General features: G+C 41.5%; 1 pseudogene; it reads left to right on the forward strand.

The window, feature by feature from the left end:
• The first annotated feature begins 1,644 nt into the window (after positions 1-1,644).
• LOC108530964 (phosphoglycerate mutase 1-like) lies at positions 1,645-8,636 on the forward strand (annotated as a pseudogene).
• Positions 8,637-9,840: the final 1,204 nt, after the last annotated feature.

A 9,840-nucleotide genomic window follows, 5' to 3' on the forward strand; every position in this document is an offset into this window, starting at 1 on the left:
GACCTCCAAGGGCTCTCCCTAGTCAGCCACATCTTGGAAGATAAGACCACCCATGGGAGTGGACCAGTGCGAGTTGTCCCCTTTGATTCTTTTCCACTAGAGTTTCACTGACCCTGTACCTTTCCTTTGAGAACAATTATTAGCAGCATTGTGCAACCATGGCTGAATTGCAGCCTTGAAAGAGGTTAAAAACTGCAATCAACCCGGTGACATTTTCACCTATCTTCCTATAATTATCATGGGAGATGTCATTGTCCAGTGAGACTCTTATGCAATGCTCATGTGGTAGACCATATTCTTTATACTTTGCATTGCTTTTGCTGTTTACATGAGGGCAGGTATGTGTGTGTGTTGCCTGCAGCCTAATTGATTTTAAACCATTTTGAGGCCGAGAGCAGTGGCTCACACCTGTAATTCCAGCAGGCATTTTGGGAGGCCAAGGTGGGCAGATCACGAGGTCAAGAGATTGAGACCTTCCTGGCCAACATGGTGAAACCCTGTATCTACTAAAAATACAAAAATTAGCTGGACATGGCGGCAAGTGCCTGTAGTCCCAGCTACTTGGGAGGGTGAGGCAGGAGAATTGGTTGAACCTGGGAGGTGGGGATTCCAGTGGGCTGAGATCATGCCACTACACTCCAGACTAGTGACAGAGTGAGATTGTCTAAAAAAAAAAAAAAAAAAAATTCAGTATATTTCAGATCCTGCTTCTCTGGCCCTGAGCTAATAGTCACCATTGGTCTACCAGTTGAATGTAAAGGGTGAAAGATTCAAAGTGCACAAACAGTCTTTGGCTCTTAGCCTCAGCAGCTAGCCTCATAAGATTATCTTGACCTGTTGATTTCCAATTGAGGACCAGAGGAAGAAAAGTAAATATAATAATTGTGTTTCATTGTGCAAGTGAGCCAGGTTTTTATACTGGTCATTAAAATATATAGGAACAGTCTTTCCACTATTGTTTAGCTAATACCATATGCACAGCATTTTACTGAGTGGGAAATGCTGAAGAAAGACCAGGAGGAATTAAGACTCAAAGATTAAAAAGTCATGATTTCTCCACTTTCAAGGGTTTATTCCTGTGAATAATTATGGTTCAGTGACTAAAGGGGAAACATGTTGATGGGCCCCTGTTAGCAAATAATTATTGACATATTCCAGCCCAGCTCTCCCTTTGTCTGTACAAAGATGTAGCATTATGATTGACAGAGAACCCTACAACAGGGGAGCTATGAAAGTGAGGTTACTTCAGAAATACTTTCAGTAGCAGCAGAATGTGAGCTTTGACATTTTAAAAAATCTGTATTAAGTCTACAAAGGCCAGTAAGTAGAAATTATACTTCAGGCTATAGAGTCTGAAAGGAAGACTGGTCACATTTCAGCAGGAATCTGCAAGGATCCTGTTACTAAATTAGTTACTGTGAGAATTATATTTTAGAAGCAAAACTTCAACATTGTTACAAGACAAAAGAAGCTTCTTTGATCTGAGAGGAGATGTTTTGTGTTGTTTAAAGGGAACAGAGGGCTCTGGAATCTCTGTGAGTCCTAGTCAGTGCCATATCCCCACCCTACCGCCAAGGCCGTGTATAAGCTGGTGTTGACCCGGCAGGATGAGAGCATCTGGAACCCCTCTTCTGTGGCTGGTAACATGCCAACCTTGAGCTGGCAAGCCATGAGCAGGCATAGCATGGTGGCAAGGTGCTGTGAGATGTTGGCTATGAGTTCGATATCTTCTTTACCTCAGTGCAGAAGAAAGTGACCTGGACCCTCTGGGCAGTGCTGGATGCCATGGGCCAGAGGTGGCTGCTTGTAGTGAGGACTTGGCACCTCGGTGACCTGCACTATGGTGGTCTGATCAACACAATAAAGCACAAACTGCTGCCAAGCACGGTGAGGCTCAGGTAAAGATCTGGAGGTGCTCCTATGCTGCCCTACCACCTCCGGAGGAGCCAGAGCGTCCCTTCTACAGCAGTATCGGTAAGGACTGCAAGTATGCAGATCTCACTGAAGATCAGCTACCCACCTGTGAGTCTGAAGGACACTACTGCCAGAGCTCTGCCCTTTTGGAATGAAGAAATTGTCCCCTAGATCCAGAAGGGGAAATGGGTACTGATTGCAGCCCATGGCAGCAGCCTTGGGGAACTGTTATTTGGGGAGGTATCTCCCAGTCAGGAGGCATGGGGGTCAGGACCCACTTGAAGTAGTCTGTCCCTTAGCAAAGCTCAAGTGCTGTGCTGGGAGATCCTCTGCTCTCTTCAGAGCTGGCAGGCAATAACGTTTAAGTCCACTGAAGCTGCGCTCACAGCCACCCCTTCCTCCAGGTGGTCTGTCACATGGAGATGGGAGTTTTATCTATAAGCCCCCGACTGGGGCTGCTGCCTTTTTTTCAGAGATGCCCTGCCCAAAGAGGAGGAATCTAGGCAGGCAGTCTGACTACAGTGACTTTGCTGGCTGCAGTGGGCTCCGCCCAGTTTGAACTTCCCAGTGGTGGCTTTGTTTACACTGTGAGGGGAAAACCCCCTATTCAAGCCTCAGTAATGGTGACACCCCTCCCCCCACCGAGCTCAAGCATCCCAGGTCGACTTCAGACTGCTGTGCTAGCAGGGAGAATTTCAAGCCAGTGGATCTTAGATTGCTGGACTCCATGGGGGTGGGATCCGCTGAGCTAGACCACTTGGCTCCCTGGCTTCAGCCCCCTTTCCAGGGGAGTGAATGGTTCTGTCTCGCTGGTGTTCCAGGTGTCACTGTGGTATGAAAAAAAACTCCTGCACTTAGTTCCATGTCTGCCCAAATGGCTGCCTAGTTTGGTGCTTGAAACCCAGGGCCCTGGTGGAGATTCCAAGGGAATCTCCTGGTCTGCGGGTTTTGCAGACTGTGGGGAAAGCCAGAGTGCACAGTTCCTCACAGCGCAGTCCCTCATGGCTTCCCTTGGCTAGAGGAGGGAGTTCCCCAACCCCTTAAGCTTCTGCGGTGAGACAATGCCCCACCCTGCTTGGCTCGCCCTCCGTGGGCTGCACCCACTGTCTAACCAGTGAGATGAGCTGGGTACCTCAGTTGGAAGTGCAGAAATCACCCGCCTTCTCCGTTGATCTTGCTGGGAGTTGCAGACCAGAGCTGTTTCTATTCGGCCATCTTGCCAGCCACCCCTTTCTGTGTTTTAAAATATAAAATTGTAATGTTGTTCCCAGGGTTTGGATTTGGTCTGTGCATACTCATATAGCTGCATGTTAAAATACTGAAATAGTTTCATAGAAATTGGATCATTGTCACTGCCTCCAGTTCCCCTAATGCCCTCTCAGAACCTTGGCTGGCCCAGATCTCTTCTGGTTCCTTCCCTCACCAATCTCCCCATTACAGTTTGTAAAAGTGATCACATCACTTCCTTCTCTATCTCCACATCCCTTTGCATGACTTGTGGTTTTTTTCTATCAAGAGGCAGTGTCTTTGTTCAGCCCCTGAATTTGGGCTGACCTTGAGACATGACTTGGTGAATAGAATGCATATATATTAGTTTATTCAAATAATAAGCCTAAGCCTAAACAAGCCTTGTGCTCTCTCTCGAAAACATTCTCCACAGTTGTAAGAATAAGCCCATGATACCCTGCTGAGGCATGAAAAACCAAGTGGAACAGAGATGAGCCATCCCAACTGAGGCTGCCTCAGACCAGGAGGCAGACTAAACTGGCAGCTGACCAAAGATACAGGAGTAAGCCCAGCTAAGATCAGGAGAACCAGTTGAACCTGACATAAATTTCTGATTCTCAGATTTATGAGCTAACTAGATGGTTATTGTTTTAAGCCTCTGGGTTTAGGGATAGTTTCTTATGTAGACATATTTATTATACATTTGTAATATTACACATAATTTATAACATTATGTACACAGAAATAAATAATATCCCAACAATCCAGCATTTAAAAGGGTATCAACTGGTGTAACTGAGGTCCTCCAGAAACCTGCTCCCATGCTAAATCTCCATTTTGTTTGGTGGATTCCCATGATGCAACAATAATTGTATTAGGAAAAGATCATGAGCTTTTTATTTATTTATGGTTTTCTTTTTTTTTTTTTTTCTTTGAGACAGAGTCTCACTCTCACCCAGGCAGGAATACAGTGGCACAAACACAGCTCACTGCTGGCTTGAACTCCAGGGCTCAAGGGATCCTCTTGCCTTAGCCTCCCAAGTAGCTGGGATTTCAGGCATGCACAACCACATCTGGCTAATTTAATATTTTTTTATTTTATTTTATTTTTGCTAGAGATGAGTTCTTCCTATATTTTCCAAGCTGGTCTCAAACTCCTGGGCTCAACCAATCCTCCTGCCTCGGCCTCCCAATGCCGGCTTACAGCTGTGAGCCACTGTGCCCAGTGGAGAGTGTGAGCTTTTACATTTTTAAAATTCTATATTGAGTTTGAGTTTGCAAGTCTGGTAAGTAGAAATTACACTTCAGGCTGTACGGTATAGAAAGATTTGTCACATTTCACCAATGTCTGAAAGGATCCTGGTACTGAAAAAATCCTAGGTATGTAAGTAAAGTATATTATTATTAATACTTGTATGCCTAGCTGTCATTAATTTGCTAGTTGTAATTAGAAATAATTTGACGATATTTTAGAAAAATTTCTTAAAAGTTTCATTTACTAATTAAAATTTATTTTAGTAATCACTGTTCTCTTACCAAAGTTAAAGAGAAAGGGAAGTTTTCTAGTCAAGTTAAATTTCTTTCTGAGCAAAACTGAGTAAAAAAGAAGACAAACAGTGTAATTTTAAAAATGGGTAAAAACCAATGAGCTAAAAATTTCAGTTCATAACAAAACCTCCACATAGATGTTTATAGCAGCTTTATTCCTAATTGCCAAAAGATGGAACCAAATAGTTAATTAAAAAAATTACACTGTGGTATGTCCGGATAGTGACATATTGTTCAGCACTAAAAAGAAATGAGCTATCAAGCCATGAAAGACATGGAGGAAACTTAAATGCTTATTACTAAGTGAAATAAGCCTGTCTGTAATGGCTATATACTATATGATTCCAACTATATAACATTGTGGAAGAAGCAAAACTATGGAGACAATAAAAAGATCAATGATTTCCAGGAATTTAGGGGAATGGGAGAGCAACAGGTGGATCATTGAGATTTTATGGCAGTGAGACTATTCTATATAATACTGTAATGATAAATACATGTTGTTATACATTTGGGAAAACTCACAGAACAAGAGTGAACCCTAATGTAAACTATAGATTTTGCCTGACAATAATATAACAAGATTGGTTCATCAGTTGTAACAAACAAACCACATTAGTGTGAGATGTTGATGGTAGGGGGAGCTGTCTGTGGGGTGGGGGAAGGTGAGTGGTATATGGGAAATTTGTACTTTATATTTAATTTGCCATGAGCCTAAAATTCCTCCAAAATATAAAGTACCTGTCTTTAAAAATTTGATGAAAGACTTGAACAGATACTTTATAATGACTTGTCAATGAGAACATGAAAAAAAAAAATCTTCGACTTTGTTAACCCTTTGGGAATGCAAATGCAAAATACAATGAAATCCCACCATGCAGCCACTAAAATGCCCAACATTAAAAAGACCATCAATCCTGCAGTGTTGGCAAGGATGTGGAGCATCTAGATCCTTCACACATTACTAGTGTAAAATGACACACCCACTGTTTCTTGTAAAGTTAAAACATGTGCATACTCAGCAATTCCACTCTTTAGTACTTAGCCATGAGAATTGAAAACAAGTGTTAATAAAAACACTTGTGTACCAATGTTCACACCAGAACTCCCAAACTGGAAACAGTCCAAAGGTACACCAACTAGCAAGTGCATAAACAAATTTTAGTATGTTCTTACCATAAATTCTATTAAGCAATAAAGTAAAATGAACTACTGATTTAGTCCGTGACATGGATGAATCTCACAGTCATTATGCTGAGCAAAAGAAGCCATACACACAATAAAGACTGTGTGATTACACTTACGTGAAATTCTATAACAGGCAAAACTAACCAATAGTCATGAAAACATGTCAGTGGTCATTTGCAGGTGGATGGGAAGGAGGGGAGAGAAATTGAATGCACAGAGGCAAAGGGAAACTTTCTGGGAAAATGCCAATGTTCTATATTTGGAATGGGCTGGTGATTATACAGAAGCATATTTGTCAAATTAAGATACCTGTACCTTTAAAATGTGTGATATAGTGTATAAAAATTCTACCTCAATAAATAAGTATATTTTTAAAAATATTCTTCTGAAGTCAGATTTTAAGTCTAGAGATAGAAAAACATATCCTATGTGCATGGTAGACATTGCTCATCAATTACGATGTACTTTTCAACTTTCCAGGCATGCAAATGCAGTGCTCCAGGCAGGCACCGTGGGCCATTAGGATTAGTCCAGTCCTTGAAATCTCTTTGCCATTCTAGGCTAAGGCCATCCTAGACTATACCTACCAGATATGCCTATGCCCCAGAGCAGGAAGTGTGGCTGGCTTCATAGATGTACAACATACGTGGTCACACAAAGCACTCATGCTTGCAGTGGCCCCATGTCTGGTTTAATGTTCTACTGTAGGCCAGGCGTGGTGACTCATGCCTGTAATCCCAGCACTTTGGGAGGCCGAAGCAGGTGGATCACGAGGTCAGGAGATCAAGACCATCCTGGTTAACACGGTGAAATCCCGTCTCTACTAAAAATACAAAAAATTAACTGGGCGTGGTGGTGGGCCCCTGTAGTCCCAGCTACTCGGGAGGCTGAGGCAGGAGAATGGTGTGAACCCAGGAGGCGGAGCTTGCAGTGAGCCGGGATTGCGCCACTGCACTCCAGCCTGGGTGCAGTCTGCAGTCAGACTCTGTCTCAAAATATATATATATTCTACTGTCATGGTCTTGAAATTCTTAATAGATTTCTAATAAAGGTCCCCTCATTTTCATGTTTCACTGGGTCTTGCAAATTACATAGCCTGGCAGGAAGCCTCTGAATCATAAAGCCCCTGAAACTGGTTCAACTTTAGTTTTTAGTCTTTAATTACAATCTTTGTGTCTTTATGTACAAAAATAAAATTAATTCCTTAATGCTTTTCTTTCTCAATATCTGGTACTCCTTCTTAGGTCAAAGCAAAATACACTGAAGTGTCTTTATTAATTAGGATAGATATTATGTTCTCTTTTGAGTCAGGAAGCAGTAACTGCTAATTTAAATGGGTTTGATTTCTAAAATCCTTAATTTTTTATTTTCCATGAGGCATCTTATAAAACGGCCAGGCCCTTTAACTACCAAGGAGTTTAGAAACACAGGATGGGACACTTGGATAGTGGACAACTCAGTTTGTATTCTTTCCATTTGAATCCTATTCTTTTCATATCTTTAACACCTGTAGCAGGATAAAGTAAAATAAATATTTTTGTACTGTTATCATGTGTTGAGTTGTGTTCCCTCAAAAGACATTGAAGTCCTAACTCCCAGTACCTGTGAAGGTGACTTTATTTGTCAATAATGTCTTTGCAGATGATCACATTAAATGAGATCATTGGATAGTCGTAATCCAATATGGCTGGTATACTTACATAAAGGAGAAATTTGGACATACAGAGAGATCGATACAGAGGGAAGAAAGTGTGAGAGCACAGGGAGAATGCCATCTACAAGCCAAGGAAAACCTGAGACTACCAGAAATTAGAAGAGAGCCATGGAACAGATTCTTCCTCATAGCTTGCACAAGGAATCAAAGATGCCAACACCTTGACCTCAGACTTTCAACCTCCAGAACTGCAAAGCAATCAATTTCTGTTGTTGAAGCCACTCAGTTTGTGGTACTTTGTATGGCGGCTCAGCAAACTAATACAGCTATTGAAATTCAAGAGCAGAAATGTATTATAACACATTCTAGGATAAATTATGAGGCTTTTGTTTTCGTCTCCATTGCTCACCCTTCTACACATAATATCTTTGTTTCCCCATTACACCCTTAGTGGATTTTCTTTGGGTGATCATGAAGGTCCAGGAGGTAATTTGATATAATAACTGTCAGAATGTGGTCCACTTACTGCCTTCATTAAAGTCACGAGGCATGATTGTTTAAAATGCGGGTTTCTGAGTCTGAGAGCAGAAGTACAAAATTAGATTATTTGGGGAAGGATAGCCCAGGAATCTGCATATTTTAAACGTTCTCCAGGTGATTCTGAAGTAATTAAAGTTTGGAAATCACTGAAGAAATCTTTGGCAGGTTGGCTAGTGCCACAATAGGAAATCATTCACAGATACTGACAACCTGCCCCTTCTCCTGGGTATATTTCTATGCTGGAGATAAATGGGAAAGATACCCCTTTCCCATGAAAAGGCTACTTGCTACAAGTTCCAGGATAGGGGAGAAACTTTATTCTTCCTTATCAAAAGCAACAGTGGAATTCCTGAAACCAGAACCTTCCTATAAGCCTATTCCTAACCCCTGATATTTTCCAGAAGAAAGAAAGGTGATCAAGTAGTTGAACTGTTAATTATGCTAATTTTTACCTTACCCTTTACTACAGAAAACCAGGTTACACACGAAGAGCTTGTTAGCTAGACTTGCCTTCTTAAAATTACTTCAGGGCAGAAAAGAACTACTACGCAGCGTCAAAAGTTGACTTCTTGCTGTTCCAAAGTCCAGTAGGACCTTCCTTGGATAGGCTAGAAAATTCAGGACTTGAAACCATTCTTTCTGTTTACCTCTTGCTGGAGTGCTCTTATGTGGTGTATTAAGTTCACGATATACAGGAAAAATTACTGTACCTTAAAAGATGGGGAGCCAAATCCAAGATAGAATGAAGCTTATATAGAAAGGATCAGGTTGTGAAGTCGCAAATGCTTTGTCTGGGCCGAATTTGGAAGCCTCTAGGCAAACCTGGAATTCCCCAAAGTTTCTACTGAGAAGTGGTTTAAACTTCCACATGACTTTGATCTTATTTGTAAGACAAAAGATGATGCTGGAATTCCACTCTTGGTCTATCTCCTAAGTTGAAAGGACAGAACACAGCATTTATTTATTTTTTCTTCATTTCTTCTAAAACAAAAACAAAAACAGGATACAAGTGCAGAATGTGCAGGTTTGTTGCATAGGTATATGTGTGCTGTGGTGGTTTGCTGCACCTATGGACCTGTCCTCTAATTTCCTTCCCCTCAGCCCCCATCCCCCATCAGACCCTGGTGTGTGATGTTCCCCTCTCTGTGTCCATGTATTCTCATTGTTCAGCTCCCACTTATGAGTGAGAACATGCAGTATTTGGTTTTCTTTTCCTGCGTTAGTTTGCTGAGAATGATGGCTTCCAGCTTCATCCATGTCCCTGCAAAGGACATGATTTCATTCCTTTTTATGGCTGTGCAGTAGTCCATAGTGTTTATGTACCCGTTTTCTTTATCCAGTCTATCACTGATGGGCATTTGGGTTTGTTCCATGTCTTTGTTATTGTAAATAGTGCTGCAATAAACATATATGTGCCTGTGTCTTTATAGTAGAATGACTTATATTCCTTTGGGTATATATCCAGTAATGGGATTGCTGAGTCAAATGCCATTTCTGGTTCTAGATCCTTGAGAAATTATCATTCTGTCTTCCACAATGGTTGAACTAATTTACATTCTCACCAACAGTGTAAGAGCATTCCTGTTTCTCCACAGCCTCGCTAGCATCTGTTGTTTCCTGACTTTTTAATAATCACCACTTTTTAAAGATCACAGGCTTGAGATCTACCCAAACAAAATAGCATTTCTAAGAACTTATTTGTCTTCCTGAGATCATCTACCACCATCTTTGGCGTCTGGTGCATTGGTGTACTTGCTTTCAGGTTTAAA

Source organism: Rhinopithecus bieti, unplaced genomic scaffold (genome assembly GCF_001698545.2).
Source record: "Rhinopithecus bieti isolate Rb0 unplaced genomic scaffold, ASM169854v2 scaffold_6513, whole genome shotgun sequence".
NCBI classification, from domain to species: domain Eukaryota; kingdom Metazoa; phylum Chordata; class Mammalia; order Primates; family Cercopithecidae; genus Rhinopithecus; species Rhinopithecus bieti.